General features: G+C 40.8%; 1 protein-coding gene across 2 annotated transcripts in view; it reads left to right on the top strand.

The window, feature by feature from the left end:
* celf6 (CUGBP Elav-like family member 6) overlaps nucleotides 1–16,612 on the top strand; it is a 138,537-nt gene that overhangs the window by 79,877 nt on the left and 42,048 nt on the right. The window lies entirely within an intron of this gene.

Raw genomic sequence — 16,612 nt, 5'->3', positions numbered from 1 at the left:
TATAGCAGCGTTTGTAGCGTGTCACTCGGACTAACTTACAAGAAACTATAATCTCTGTGACATTGTGCATATAGTTCACAAACTAGCATGACAAAACACATGTGTCAGTCATCAATATTTGAAATGAAAGCCAATGCATTGTTATGTCCACCGAGGCCTGTATCCTCTCATTGATTTCTGGCCAGGCATTTGCTCAGCCAAGCCTAGGTCCAAATGCAATTTAAGTGTTGTGTGGGGACACATTTCTAGCATAGAAGCTGACATGGTGTGGTCAATAGCCCCCGGCAGTGAATGAGCTCTCAAGTGGTATACAGCGAGATGTATTTCCTCTTCCAGCTCACCTCATGCCTTCTCATCAAATGAAAGGCTTGGTGCTGCAGGGCTTTCTGCAGGCCTTCAGCATGCCTCCACCCTTTAGTCTGAGAGAGGACAGCACAGCCATGACAAACATGCAGCAAAACACACTTCAATTATTCCATTCAAAATGGCATCAGCTCTCGACCCTCTACTTCAGGAAATTACATTTCAAAATGGACCAGAGTGGCGACAGCAAAACAAAGGTGCTCTGTGATTAAGGGTGAATTTTAATATTGACAGTTGAATCTAGAAAGCCATAGTGAGGGAATGCAATAATGATGGAAATAAAAGCCACAGCCACTTTTAACACTATGTGGACATTAGCAAAAAATGCTGTATTTTTTATTTTTAGTGCCCATTCTTTGCAGGGCTGTTTTGGAGCTGCTGTGCAACAGTTCTGATGAATATTATTTCTGAAGACCCACTAGCATATTATGCCCATGCTGTTTCTTGTAATGCAGATCCTATTGTTTTAAACCCTTTGCACAGTGGGTGATACCACATTTTGTTTCAACTGATACAAATATGTTATGATAATATAATAAAAAGCCGGTGCCTCATGGACTACAGTGGCGAAATGGTCATAATATAATAGAGAGCCCACAGAACCACATGGCCTGTAATGTGTGTCTGGCATGTGGAGATGGAGAAGTGAAGTCAGGACAATATGGTGATATAAGGATGCTCCGTGACTGCCAAAATGAGAGTAAATATTTGGGACCAGAGTGATGCGGCCGTAAATAATTTTCAATTACACAATGAGACAAACCCATTTGTGGTCTCCAGGTGTGACGAACAAAAGCACTCTGTGTGTTTGTTTCTGATGTGTGTAAATGCTTTTGCTTTATTTTGCACTGCGGTAGAAAAGCATTGTGGGAGATGGGTGCTCTGGGTGCCAACTGCATAATTCTACTCTCCATGCCGTGCAGAGGGTATAATTGTGGACCTTAAAAACAAATGCCCATTCGGCTTTGGCACATGTGAAACGCCTGGGGGAAAGGCAAGAGTCATTGTGAGCACACAAACCTATGGTGTGCACAGGCAAATTATTTTAGATGACAATTTGAAATAAGGCCTTGAAAGCATGTGTAAACTATATTACTGAGATGAAGAAAAGTCATTGGAAAGTGCAGCTATTGTTTCTGTCTCCAAACCTCATTATAACACAGTTTATTTATGAGGCAGCACCATATTTTTGGGTAACCTATTTGTGATTTCCAAGCGCCTTTCCATTGGCCTGGGGCCCAGTGTGAATGTGTATTATAGTAATAGTTTCATCCTCACACAGTACAATTTGTTTTTCATTTGCTGGTCTTCCAAAAAAAAAAAAAAAAAAAAAAAGTTTACCCAATCTGATAAATAGCAACCAGCCAATTACTGGCATCACCATATTCAGGAATTGATGTTTACATTATCAAGATGTAGCAGAGCTCTGCATGACAGCCCCATGCCACAGAAACAAATGTCATTTACATTTCCTGAGGGTGGGCGCTGGTGCAGGTTCCTATTCATTTAGCCGCTTTCTCTCCTGAAGTAATGGGAGGCCCTGACCTAGAGCCTCTCTGTCAGCCCATTAGTGAGCGCGCAGAGCACGGAGTGTGCGGCTGTGCTGTTGTGCCACTCACAAACACCCCTAGAATCAACACAAACAAGCCCATGGCTGCCCCCCTGCTCACACAGGCGCGATGAAGCTGGGGCATTGATTTTATAATGATGCTCCGGCTGCTTCCAGCCATGAAGGCATTGGAGCTGGCTGACTGGAGCTCTTGGTGAGTGAGAGGTTTTTTGGAAGGCAGCCTGGTTGTAGCTGCAGCCAGTGCAGTGAAGACGGCTCCAGACCTCTGCACTTGCAGCATCCTGAGCATGTAGAACAGACAGACAGGCCCAACTTTACACAGCTCTGCACCCAGAGCCAAAGTGTCCCTCCACAGCACACAGACCTGCAACTGCCAATCAAAGCAGCCTCGGGCGCTGCCATCGCCGCACGTGCATAAATTAGCATGTATTTGCATAAGAATCCACTCGTTTAGCAGACCCACTTGGCTCTCCCCCCAAATGGCATTTTCTCAATCCCCTCCTTCTATCTCTCACTTTTCCTCTCCTTATCCCTTTACAGGCATCCATAAGAGCCAGAAAAGAGTGTGTTAACTCTTTTTATTCCAGACCCCTCTTGACACAAATTAGAATGTGTACATGCATGATTGTGTGCATATGTTTGTTTATTTAGAGTGTGCAAATAAGGACAATTAACAGATTTCAGGAAAAAAAACAACCACACCGCCTGCTAGATTTGGATTGCAGTTAAATACCCTTTGAAGATAGCAGCTTTTAAGATTATATGTAGTATATACACAAACATTTGCACAATATCCCGATTACAGTACAGCTCAACACATAAGGGGATACTGGAAAAGTCAGCCTCAGACCTTAGTGGTAAATATGGTTCAGAGACAGTGGTATTACCTACTGGTCTATAATCCTTACATGCTGACACTGAGCGAGACAGAAGCAGAAAATGAACTGAAACACATTTTTTCCCCACCAAGAACAGTCAATCAGGATGCCATAAAACAGGCCTTGCAGGAATTAAAAAGTAAAGAATGGGTTCCCATTGCCCTGAGCACACATTTTGGGAGACAGTAATTGGGGAGGACTGTGCCTTCTGAGTCAACCTGAGTCCTGGCACAGGGGCCTAATGAAGGGTTGGCTCACACTACTGCTCACTTTTTGTTCAGTTTCAGCACGGCCTGTGGCTTAGTCTATGTAAATTATTAAAAGTGCTATTTATTCTTTAATGCTGTGCACAAATTATTAGGAGTTATGCATTGCAATTCATCAAAGTATATTTCTAAGAGCCCTGTACACCCACATGTGTTCCCCTGTTCACAAATAAATGCATAAAAATAAATAAATACATAAATTTAAATACAAAAAAACATTGAAAGCAGCTGAAAAAATAACAACTCCTGTGTTACTTCACTTTATATGGATAATAATAGATTTTTCTCCATTTGTCTTTCACTTTTTGCAGTGTTCTAACTTTTATCTTTTAAAATTGTACATATTATAATTCTTTTGCCATTCCACCACGTGAAGACACAAACTTATCTTTCCAAACTCTTCCCTAGTTGTTGTTGTGTCTCTCATAACAGTGGGATCTGATGCTAAACAATCTTGGCACTGCAATAGTAGCACTTACCACTGAGCTTTTAACTCAAACCTGAATGTCAAATATTTTCAGATCTCAACTTTAAAGTTTTCCACATGGCAGATTTGCTTTTGTCACAGTGCGATTTTAAGTTGGCAAATAAGTCAACCTCCATATTTGTACACAGCTATATTTGTGTTTTTATTTCCAGCCGAGCCGCAGCTGAAACCCCAGGAGGTTGTGCACTGGCTCTGGGCAGCTCTCCGCTCCCCTGCTCCCCGCTGGTCGTGGAGGCAAACGGCTCATCTCCTTGTCACCATTTCCAACCTGTGTTAGTTTGCTAGGCTCCTATCTAATATGAGTCACACACACACACACCCGAGGGGCTTACGCTGTCCTGTCTCATCCCATCTCCTCTGCGCCTTTGATCCCCAACCCTCCTCCAAAAATACATGGCTCCCTTGCAATGTTAACTTCCTGCCATGCTATTTAAGCTTCCTTGTCTGCCTGAAGCTACTGCTTTAGCTTTAGCTGTCTCCTAATGACAGCAGTGTAAGAAAAACAGGCAGCAGGGTGTTGGACAACAGGAGTGGGACAAAAGACCCTGGGGTGTAGGACGAGATTGGGACGCCTCATTAAAGCCCAATAAGAGTTCATGCCCACAAGTGGTTTATAGCATTTACTCAGTAACCTCTAATTGAAATGTTCTTTATATAATAACAACATGCACCATACATGCTAAAAACATACTCAAAAAAATGCATATTTGAGTATTTATTGGATGAATACTTTTACTGAGCTACTAGTTTGAAGCAGTAAAACGCAATTGTCTGTATGGCTATAAAACATTAGAGAGTTAGGTGATTCAACAATTCATCGGAATAATCATTATAACTAGCCCACAATTAAAATAATCTTAAATAATCATAATCAACTAGACTATACAGACTCTAAGACACATTTAAAAAGACCAAACATACGCATTGGCACACTTTGTAAACATTCTCATTTACAGCATTAAAAAAAAAAATGAAAACATCTTAAAAAAAGAAAAAAAAGAAAAAGAAAGTCTTTTAAAATGTGCATGTACAAACAGTTTGATTAATCAACTCAAATTTGTAAGTTGCAGTCCTTGTTTAGTGAGACTTATTTACATTACATTACTTACAAATCATATATCTATAGTATCATATAACTTAATTTTGCTTCTTCTAGAGTAAAATAATTCGAAAGTAGCTCCTGTCTTGATAAGCATTTTAGCTCCCATCTCTGTTAATGTGACGATTCTGCTTGTTATGCGAGCTAACAATGTCAGAGGAGGGCCTGCTTGTTGATTAGCCTAAATGGAGGGCTAATAAAAGTGTGCGTGCGTAATTAATGACAGCCTAATGCCGACAGGAGCGCGGTGCTGTAGAGGTGGGTGTTCCTGGGTTAAACGTGTCTCTGAACGACCACGGCGGGGCCACTTTATCAGCTGGCAGTGCTACACCCAGACCCACCCGTGCCTTGCCCTGCCATGCCATGCCTCGACTCTCTCCCTGTGGGCTCAGACAGGACGACTTTTCCAGTGGCCTGAGCCTAATTAAGCGTCGCAGCAGGTGAGGCAGAGACAGGGAGCGCGTTCGGGCGGGCGGGGCAGGCTGCACTTTGACAGCCGAAGTCCCACAAGAGCTTTAGCCATGCCCCGACGATAACCGCACAAGAACCAGCCATGTGGAGGTCTGCGTGGATGTATACAGGGAGCTCCGGGCTGACTGATCCAGGAGACAAAATGACTGTGAAGTGAGTTTTTGGAAGACAATATCGACAAACAGGTTAGGGTTGTCAAAAGTATTAAAAACCCAGATAAGTACAATCAAAACTTAATAGTCATTTGAAGTATCAATACTGGAAAAAATATGCAACAGGACAAAAGTTCGATGTGTCAGTTAATGTTGTAGTTACAAGATAAAGTACAATGCATTTTAAAATAGTTATCTTTAACACATAATCTTTCACTTTAGCCTTTGCCACATTTGTTTGCCCTTTTTTCCCATAGTTGTCCTTGTCAACACTTGTTCAGGTGAGAACTTAGACTCCTCACGTCTGATGTAAATGTTTACATGTCATTTCAATAATCCGATAACTGCAGACATCAGATAATGATCCGATTTTTACATGCAAACGTAGCCAGTTTTAGAAATGATCTTGATCTAGACTTGAGTCAGTTACAGTCTTACATTATCGAAACACTGTAATTAACACATTGGTATCACGGTAACACATTTTGAAGCATGATATATTGCTACGGAGAAATACTAATCCTAGTAAACCTGTTTAAAAATGTTCAGTATCAAAAAATAAATAAAAGCCCTGAGCTGCAAAAATAAATAGCAGAATGAAATTAGCCATAAAACTTACTCTACAGTTCCTACAGTATCATTTTACAATAAAAATAATACAAATCTCCTCATTATTGCAAAGAAAAAGCTCCCACGATAAGTATTGAGCCCAGAAATATATCATTGCAGCTTTCATATATCGGACAATAAGTGGATATAGTAATTATCCTGACAGGCCTAGATACCCAGTGTTTTTCTTTCTGTCAAAATTGAGTTTGAAATTTGAGTATTTCTAAAACAAGCTTAAAAAGATATGATTTGACAGTGACATTTACATACATGTCAGTAAAATGTAATTATGCTTTATTAAGTGTTGCCTGTCACCTCTTTGAAAACAGCCTTTGCTTTGGATTTCTTTGGATTGCAACAGAATATAATGGAGCTGACATTTTACATATCTGCATAGAGAGTCAATATAAGGCTAGATGACACCAAAAATAACAAGCCTGTCATGGAACCCAACAATGTGAAAACATCTGAGCAAACAAAGAGAAGACCGCACTGGCACACTCATATACTTTGACATGCAGCAAATCTGAATTAGACAGGAGGAATTTGGTGCCACAAGCCAGCCGCTATGAGCAAATAAATGCTCAACAACTACTGAAGTTACTCTAGTAAGTCAAACAGTAACAAAACAAAATATCATTTAAGCAAGGGTTGAAAATGGGTGATTTTTGCATTACATTTTGTATACGTGCATGTGAAAGTACTAGGGTTGCACGATACATCACAATTGAAATAAATAGCAATTATGAAGTTATAAAACATGTACTTATTTCGATAAAAGAATGGTTTTATATGGAAAAAATCTCCTTGTACTTGCAGCCTAGACCTCTACAAACATATTCAAAATGATTATCAGTTCATACTTCAGTGTTTTGGTCATAAATGTTAATGCACCTGCAGTTGTTTACAATGTGCACTCTGGACAGAATCCTCCTTTTTAAACAGGTCTCAAATCTAATCGCAATAGCAGTACTTGTAGAAAAATCACAATAAAATGCTTTTCTTCCAAAACTGTGCCATCCTAAAAAGTACTTTACGCTTACCAGGATTTGAATCAATGTTTGAATTCTAATATAGTTTTAGACATCAAATATTTTAGGTAAAAACTGCAGATTTTTCAGTGGACAGATCTGTGCCCAAACACCATTCTTCATAGCTCTATACTCATAATAGTGTCCCATTTGCAGACTTTCACTGTACAAACAGACCCTGTCACCTACCCCCCAGCATAATACATCACTTATTGTGTTTTGCACAAAGCCCCCCGCCGCGTGGGCTTCTCTTGTGTGCTTTATCATATGCACACACGCATACAATGCATATGGATGCCCACTTGTGTATGCTATAGGGTCTGTGGAGGCAGCATCAACACTCCCAAACTGCCCTGGTTTAATCTATTACCATTTTTATGTGGCTCAAATATTCAGCCAGTGTTAACCAATGCATCATTATGAGCTTATAACAGCTAAAGCCTGTGGATTTATAGCATTAAATAAAAATAGGACACAATAATGTAACTCACAGTTTTATGAGAAGCATCTTTTCAAATATACTTTAATGGCAATAAAAGGATAATATTTAGAGGAGGTTGTGGTCCTTACTGAAAACTAAGCTTTTAAATGTGTTGATTTAAAATAGCATATTGTGTAGTTTTCATCTTTCTTTTCATGTCTTTTCTCTTTTATTTACTCAATAATTACAGTCTGACTTAAGCCTTTGACCCACCTCCAAAGGCTCAACTCAGACTTTTTAATATATACATATATTTTTTTTTCTCTCATATGTTTGCTTTTATTTACCCTGAATTATTTGTATTGCGCATAATGACAAATGCTACACTTCACCCCACACGTAAGCAAGCCTCTCAGTGATGTATGGTATGTGCGCTGTATAATATGTTTTACACATGGTCACTATACATCACCCCGATGTAGCGTGAGTAGGTCTATTTGATCCTATTTGGCAGATGGATCCAATTGTCCGCAGCCGCACGGGGTTGTGACAAAAAGCAATCTAACGGCAGCCTCATTGATGATGATGAGTTCTGTTCCATTGCTCCGAGATCCAGTCCAATTTCAAAAGCAAATTCACTCATTCATCTTCCAAATAATTGTGGCACTTTATCAATTGCTCCCAGTCTTTTTATCTATCTCTTCGATTGATGTGATCATTTTCACAAACAGCCTTCTGTACTCACGCGGGCTCCGAGCACACTTCCATTGTGGGGGATTTTTCTCCAAAGGCATGGCTGGGCACAACTGACAGCACTAGAGTATGAATGCCTGTCTATTTTCTATCTATCTATCTATTGGAGTGTGTGTGTGTGTGTGTAGTGCCTCCAAACATGCATGCATGCAGTTGTGCATCTAATAACAACTCATTCACAGCTCATGATAATTCATCTTGTGTTTCATTATAAGAGCTGTTTTATTTGTGCATTTGTTTGACACTGAGTATTTATGAGACCATTTATCAGTGATACTATCACTTTGATGAGTGCCTGCATGATCTCAACTCCATCAGCACCACAGCAGCTGAATTACTTGTAGCTTCACTTCACAGCTTATTGTATGGTTCATTTGTACATGTTTTCAGCTGTGCGTCAAAGAGGACAATAACTGGATGCTGAATTCTAAGTCACTTATTCAAAATACATCTTTTGAACATTTTTGAGCATGTTTACGTTTTTGGTGAAATCGTGAAAAGTAGCCTGGCTGGACTAGACTACATATATTTTCTATAGGCAAGACAATACAAGGCAAGTTTATATGTATAGCACAATTCATACACAAGGTAATTCAAAGTGCTTTACAGAAAAAAAAGACATTAAAATCACAATATAACAAACCGAAACATAAATAATCACAAATAATCCTCATAAGATTAACGTTAAAGGAGAAAAGTGCAGAATAAAAACATTTCAGTCGTATGTACAGCTAAAAAGAACTGTTTTGAGCCTGGATTTAAACATTGTTAAAGTAGAGGCCTGTCTCACATCTTCAGGAAGATTTTAGCTACAAAACTGAAACGCTGATTCTCCATGTTTAGTCCTGACTCTGGGCACCAGCAGGAGGCCTTTCTGGTTCATATGGCACTAACACTACATATGGCACTATACATACCAAGATGAGTCGTCTTATCTCAGATTCAGATGGGTGTGATCGTTGGGCAGATTGACCAATTATATAAATGCATGAGTGCCAATATGAAAACAAACAGAGCATCTTAGAAATGACAACGACTTCAACAAAACCACTTAGTACTGCAAAACAGCACAGACTCTTGCAGAATCAATGAGTGAAGTTCTAAACACCGTTAATGTGAGGTGAGAGAAATTTGCCTTTGTTTTATAATAGATGACGAATGAGCTTGTTCGTTTCCCATGTGTCACTGGAATAAATGAAACCTGATCGCTGAGTTTGGCCCAAAACGCAGAGGAGGGAGTGTGACCAGACTGTAAATCCTGTACAATGAATTTCAGTCCTTATGCCAGGCAACTTAAAGACTCCGTACTTTACTCTGAATATGCGAGTTAATCTTAGAGTGTGTTTTACTTCTTTATTGTAGCTGTTATGACCGATTTGTACTTCATAAGTTTATGTGTTGCTTCATGTCTTTATTTTTATAATTCTTGCAAAATACCAAATCTTTAGTTCCATTAAATAAACCCATCACTGTGATGTTCAAACTGTGTACTACCAAAAAGAACATTAAGGCACAGTATTCAGCAAAGCAAGTCCAATCAAGTGATAATGAGCACATTGAATTTTTATTCTAAATGTGCAATGATGCCCAAAACAACAAAATGATTTTGCCCGAAAACGCTTTTGGTAATTGCCAAATCCAAATCAAAAAGGAACAAGCAGCTTACCAAAATGACATGCAAATGAGAAGTAAATAATGGGTGGACCAAAACATACTCATTACTGTATTGTTGTGTACGAACCCAAGCTACATAATTTGCCATAATCTTCCTTTTTGATGAAATTACACAATATTTCAGTTCAGTTTAGGTGTTCATTCTCTTTTACTTGCTATTTAGTGCTTGCTTTATGTGCTGCTGTTTCAGTGCCAGTACAGGCGCTGTGGGCTGTGAGTGTCCTGTTGTCAGAGGTTGTCATTGCCCTCAGCACAGATACAGAGTCCAGTTGTGTTTCATAAGCCACTGGTGGACGGTGCTTTTGGGGATGGCTCACCGCTGACATGGTCCCGTCAGTAGCTCTGTTTGAGCGTGCCCGACAGTAGCAGCAGTAGCAGCAGTAGCAGCAGCAGCAGGTACAGTCAGGAGCAGAGAGGAGCAGAGAGGAGCAGAGCACAGTATGGACTCATAAATCTGACAGATGCATGATGTGTCATTACCTTCCACTTATTATTATTCTCCCACTCCTCTTTATGCCGTGAGCCACTTTAGCGGCACTTTCCCCCGGCTGGGCTCAGAAACATTTGTACTGTGGCCTTGTGTTTGATGGATGCTCTCGGGAGGCGCCAGCTCTTTTGTTTGTATGCACACATCATTTCTGTGCATTTCATACTAAATGTTTGAATTTTGCACTCCTGTACTGACTTCACTTTTGTTTTTTATAGAAAGTGTTAAATACAATAAATATATATTCAGAATGTAAATTTGAGTAACTGTTCTGAATAGTTACTTTTTTCATTTGGTGGTACTCACTCACACTTATACTAACACTTACTACAATCAAAGGACGACAAGTGTAGTATTTTCACTAAATCTGCTCAAAATTATTACGAAAAAACATCCCTATTGTGGTGTGTTCATGTTAGATTTTTCCCTTCTTCAATTAGTGGTAAATAAATTCAAATGGTGCAACAAACAAAGATACTTAACGTGAAAGTATTTTGAAGTATGTACAACGTATTACAATGCTAACACTGAACATGCTACAGAATACATTTGAATGCCCATATTATCTATTCCATAACTAAATACATTTTCAAATAGTTATTTCCAACACTGTCAATAGATTGGACAAAACATGATATAAGTATTATATTATTAGCTACCGATTTCATATTTTCATTTTCTTCATTTTACTATGACAACTCCTGTTACTTTGAAAACTGTATTCGGTGCCAACCCAACAGCATGCATGTCAAGCTTGAGTCGTATTGTAAGAATCATTGAGTTAGTAGACTTATAAATCCCCTGATGTGAATTTGGGTCTTTTTGAACATTTGTCACCGACAGTGCAGCCTGTTTGTGCAAATTGTTAGAGATCATAACTGAACTCATGCCCTAATTTTTGAAAAAGATTACTGAATTAATATTTTCTTCCTTTATTTTTACTTATCTTGGGCATAATCAGACCAGTCCTGTGCCTCTGCTCTATTTGAAATCTATTAAATTACATTATTACCACCAGTTTTGCTGTTCCAAAACTCCATCAACAAAAAAAACATTTTCCTTTTTTTTTTGTTACTGTTGATATATTATGCTCCCTTTCTGTTTTGGCTTCTAAACCCTCTTCTATGCGCCCACACTTTTGGCTGTACCTCTGATGCCCCAGGACACAGTGCGGGGTGGAGGGCTAGGCGCCTCACAAGCACAGACCTCATAAAACTCCCTGTCACTTTGACTAATTTGTTAGTCTTGTCTCAGTGTGTCCAATTGTCACCCTACCTTCCTCCGCCACGACTCCCCCTGTCTATTTTTTACTGGCGTCTGCGTGAAGAGGAGGAGGAGATGGGGAGGAGGTCCAATAAATGTAATATAGTGCACTAGCCATTGGTCGCACCGATCTACACAGCAATCCATCTGCAGTCAGTGTTAGAACAGGGGCTTTATGGAGCACAGCATAGCATGATGGTTCGATCTCTCATCCATTTCCTGTCCGTTTGTAGCTGGGGCGCTCCTCGAGAGGTGGCCCGCTCACCAGACAGCAGGTAGAAATAAAAATAGGCAAAGAGAAATGTCTGTCTATGAAAGCTGGCTGGGTCTGGAGACTGGATTTGGCGAGTCCGGGCCAGGAGGGAGGGTGATATAGATTGGTTCAGGATGTGCAGCTGGGTCTCTCCTAGGACTGAAGAGCCAATACCGGATTCATAGAGATAAATTAAAAGCCAAAACCCTGCTCTGGGGGGAATCAATTTCCAGGTAATTATGGAGAACGGGACAGAGATTACAGAGACAAAACACAAACAGTGAGACGCTCCCTTCTGACGTGGCTCGTCACGCTGGGGAATAGTGGCTGGGCTCAATAGGAGCAGTGTTTTAGAACAGATGCTCCCCCTCCTTTTCCCAAAGCGACCCCAGTACCTATCTTTAAAAAGAAGCGCAGACACGGAGCTAAAAATAGGTCAGATTTCAGCAGCAGCAGCCACCCTCTGCTGAGCTGTCAGCGCCCCCTTCTCCCTCTTCCTCGCCGCCACAGACACTAGCTTCTTCTTCTCTGCTTTTGTGGGAGACAGAGCGTGCACCAAGGCTCTAAACTGTGTCTGCGACATGCTGCCGTCTCTGGCCGCCTCTGGAACTTACACATCAGTTTGCGGAGACATTCTTTCCTCGTGTGTTGGCCCTGTTCCTTTTACTCAGAGGAAATAAGGGAATTAATGAAGTAATGATACACACTTATCTGGAAGGTGATAGCAAACAATTAGACTAATATGATGATAAACAAAGTTAAATAAAGTTCTTTTCTTTGTCTGGGCTGTAAACCTTTATGTGTAAACAAACATTGATAAAATATTTATGTGCCCATTTGCTTTTCACGTTCTTAAAAGCAACACCAGCCACTCATCTTTATTGTATTAAAAAGGTTGTTAATGGCATCAACAGCTTCAGTGAATTCACTGGTGCTTAAACAGACAATGAGAAGCCTATTAGCATAGTGTACATAAATGGTCAAATAAAGATGAGATATGTGTATCGTCTAAAGGAGCAATTTAAATATGAAATGGTGGTCAAAAAAAAAAGCCATAGGTCCAGGGTTTAAGGTCCTATTCCAAAATACTTTAAAATATTGTGTCAGAATGCTGTACCTGTACCTGGTCTTGAATGCCTTTTAAATGCGGCTTCTTTTGTTTAAAATCAGGTGACAGTGGCACAGGTGGTTGCTTTGGTGTTTTCAGTCAGTCTCAGGGCACCTGTGGCTTCTTAACCACCAAGTGGAGAATAACAAAAACAATGTAAAATGTCTAAAAGTAGTGCTATATGCATATGGTCAGAGATTGGCCTGTCCACTGGCTCAAATTTTAACTTAGTCTTTTACTGCAGAGTGTAAGTAAGTGCCTTTCTTCTGCACGGGTGGCTCTCCACTCCCTCTGTGACTTTTATTCATTGTAGCTGAATGAGAAATATAGATTTGCCCCTGGAAATTAGCAGGAAAAATGTATAGACATAAAAGAAATAGAGCATGAAGGAGCAGAAAATATGGAGAGGTGAAAAAAAGTGTGTGAAAAAAGAGAAATGTGGAAAAGAGGGGATGTTGAAAGAGAGATGGCCACTCTAAGTGCAGCAGCACACAGGCACAGAGCTGTGAGTTCCCAGGCAAGACAGCATGAGCTGCCTATTTGTCAGCATTGATCAACCCATTAAGGGGCTGTGGTGGGAAGCATATTGGTTTTGGAGGCCAAAGGGGCAGAGAGAGACAAAGATAAAGCTAGACGGGGGTGCTGAACTGCTCTCAGCCTCTGCAGCCACAGCCACATCTCCTCACACTTTATTCTGTGTTTGCCAATGGGAAGGTAGAACATGTCATTTGTCTTAGAGCGTCTCCAGAGGAGCCACTGTACTGTATACTATCTTAGATGTGCGCGCTGGTGTTGCTAATAATCAGTAGCTGGTGTGGCAGGCTGAATGTCACTTGTGTGTGTGTATGTGCCTGTGTTGGTGGTGGGGCTGGAGGTGGGTCTTGGCCCTAGGGGATAGCAGGCTGCCTCTTCGCCCAGCCTCTGATGAATTCATATAATTAACTCTGCCTTGATCTGTTGGCTAATCCTGCACTCAGTAATAAGGGATTAAAATGTCACCTAAGCCACCTGCTGCTATTGAGCCCCCAGACTTTTGTGCCGCTGTATATGAGTGTGTATGTCTGTGACAGGATGAGCGGGGAGAGGAGATAAAAGTACAATGCACTGCAGGCTTCTATGCAGGGAGCTTGAAATCCTGGGAACTCTGTCACTGGTTGCAGAGAGAAATGTATGTTGGGTATAATATAATGTGACTTAGAAAACAGACGTCTTAACTATTGCCAGATTCATGCTTGAAGTCTATGCAGAACTCTGTACCGCAGCATGAAACTGAACTTGGTCATTTGGCAAGGGGATGGAGTTGCAGCGGAGTTCTCTGAAAACTCATTGTCACAGTGTCTAAAAAGGGACATGAAAGTGGGACATGCTGGAGGTGGGAGTTCAGAGAGCTGTTCCCTCCCGCTCCCCATGACCTCCTTGGACTGAGCAAAGTAAAAAGAAAAAAGAAAGGAGTGCCAATTGGTTGGCTAACGGCCCACAGACTGGCCAGCTTGCCTTGCCTGGCGGCCACCTCCCCGTTGTTGCCTGGCAACCTCAAATGTACTTTTGGCTTGGCTAATGACTCTAGTTGCTGGTGCGGCTCAGAGGCGACTAATGAAGCCTCCTGACCAATTGTATCCGTTTAAAATCTAAAAGCTGGCTGATCACTGCTCTGGGATTTTAGGACTTCAGGTTAATGTAAACCTCTTATGTGTGACAACTTCTGCCCTAAACGTGGCCACAGGCAGCATGCACCTGCACCATTTAACACATTAAACTTACACCTCTGTACAAGACCTAAGTCTGGAGAACTCAGTCAGATGCTCAGGATAACTGCTGTAAACCTAAGACACAAACCTATAGCCTTTACATTAAGAAGCTTAGGTGCCCGCCCACAGTGTGTTTGTTCCCCACTTGTACTACTGATGTGTCACTGGGCAAGACACACCTGTGTTTACACCTCCACTATATGAGTATGAGTATGAGCGAATGCCTGTGAGCAACGTCATTATTTGTACTGTTTTAAGTCCACATGGAGGTTATAAAGCTTTATTCAACTATCCATCTCTCAGCAAATTCAACTTCAGACTTGTAAACCTAATAAAGTCTCCTATACAGACGGGCGCACAGAAACAGGACTAGCTCAGTGCTGTTTGCCATAAGTTACAGTCCAAACAGTGGACAGTATAGTGGCTGCCTATCTCATCTCCGATTGTGCTTTTGCCTGTACGCTGCGTCTGTCATGTCACTTAAGCTTTGTTCTGGTGTCACAGCTTATTGCAAGGCGAGTACATTATGTCCCCCGGGCGTCACTATGTATGTAATTGTCTATACATGTCCACCACTCACAGGTCTATATTTGGCCACGGTCTCGCTTCATGTCAAGTGCTGTCAAATGCTGCGTTGCCTGCGGGCCCAACACCCACTGCGCTGCCCTAGTATAGTGATCTGAGTGGGCAGCACCTTGGCACTCCATTTGGACCTGTCCTCGTGGCCTACTTAGAGATACAGGCCTTGGATAAAGTAAATATAAAACAACATGTAAAAATAACTTTAGAAAAGCAGTGTGGGTTATGCTAATAAAAGGGTCTTAAAAGGTGCTGCTTAACCACCCACCCTTGTCACCGAGGGAAAAGGAGATTTAATTCTTTTAGTGCGTATACAATCGAGTGTCTTTTCATCTATTCATATTCAAAATCTAGGAATAAGAAAAAAATAAACCACAAATAGCAGGGGAATATATATTTTTTCATTCATGGCAGCCAGTTATAAAGCTCTTTTTTATGTAACATTGGCAACATTTTGCTTTCACCTCACTCTCAAATGGATCTTCAAAGGATGTTTATTGATTCCCTACTGTTAACCTTTCACATGATGTTTTATGGTTGCTGTGTTTGGTGGCCCTCAATAGCTTTTAAAGGCGGTGATGGGGGCGAGGAGCGGCTTGGCGGGCCAGACCAGGGGCGCAGTCGGAGTGGAATGAAAAGCACAAGATTTGGACAAGGAGGAAGAAAGATTGCATTGGGTCAGGATGAGCTGGTGACTGGGCGTCTGGAAGTCAGCGAAGGACCAGGAGAGTAGAGGGAGGAGGTAGAGAGGACTTGTCCCCGTGGGGTTGGGAGTGGCTGATGTAATGGCATTAATCTCCAATTGCCATCTGACACCCAGCGCAGCTCTGTCATTGAAAAGTGCTAATTCTGCTGAACTGTGTGGGGAATACAGCCATCTCCAGAGGCAAAGCCAGGGATTAATTAAACACTTTGCACACAGATTTATCTCTTTTACAGCGTAGTCACTCTTTGATTTTTGTGTTAAGCTCAAAGAAAAATCCAGAAAACTGACCTAATTCCACAGTTCCTTGTTCAATACCTTGATATTTTAAACTGTTGTGTGGGTATGGCTGGTAGTGCAACTTTCTTCAGAAGTTTTGTATCTCACTTTATGCAGTTCAATTACCAGTTTATTTTAGTTTAGAGATTTCTTTGTGACTTAAATCTCTTTTTCTTCAACTTTGTTTTTTGTTCTGGTCTATTCCTGATTTAAAACTATATAGAGTTTGGTGTTGAAATCGTGTTTTGTCCTGGTTTAGTCTTGGGTTAATTTTCTTTAGCATTATTAAGTTGGGATGTAGTTGTAATCTTGGTCTACTGCTAGGGTTGTTCCAGATACTAATCAAAAGAACTAGATACTCATTTCAACAAGTATTAATATTGAAAATACAATATAAAAGTGAGTTTTTCTAAATAGT

This window comes from Periophthalmus magnuspinnatus, chromosome 3 (genome assembly GCF_009829125.3).
Source record: "Periophthalmus magnuspinnatus isolate fPerMag1 chromosome 3, fPerMag1.2.pri, whole genome shotgun sequence".
In the NCBI taxonomy this organism is placed as follows: domain Eukaryota; kingdom Metazoa; phylum Chordata; class Actinopteri; order Gobiiformes; family Gobiidae; genus Periophthalmus; species Periophthalmus magnuspinnatus.
Note: the sequence above shows the minus strand (reverse complement) of the source record. Positions and strands in the feature narration are given on the sequence as shown.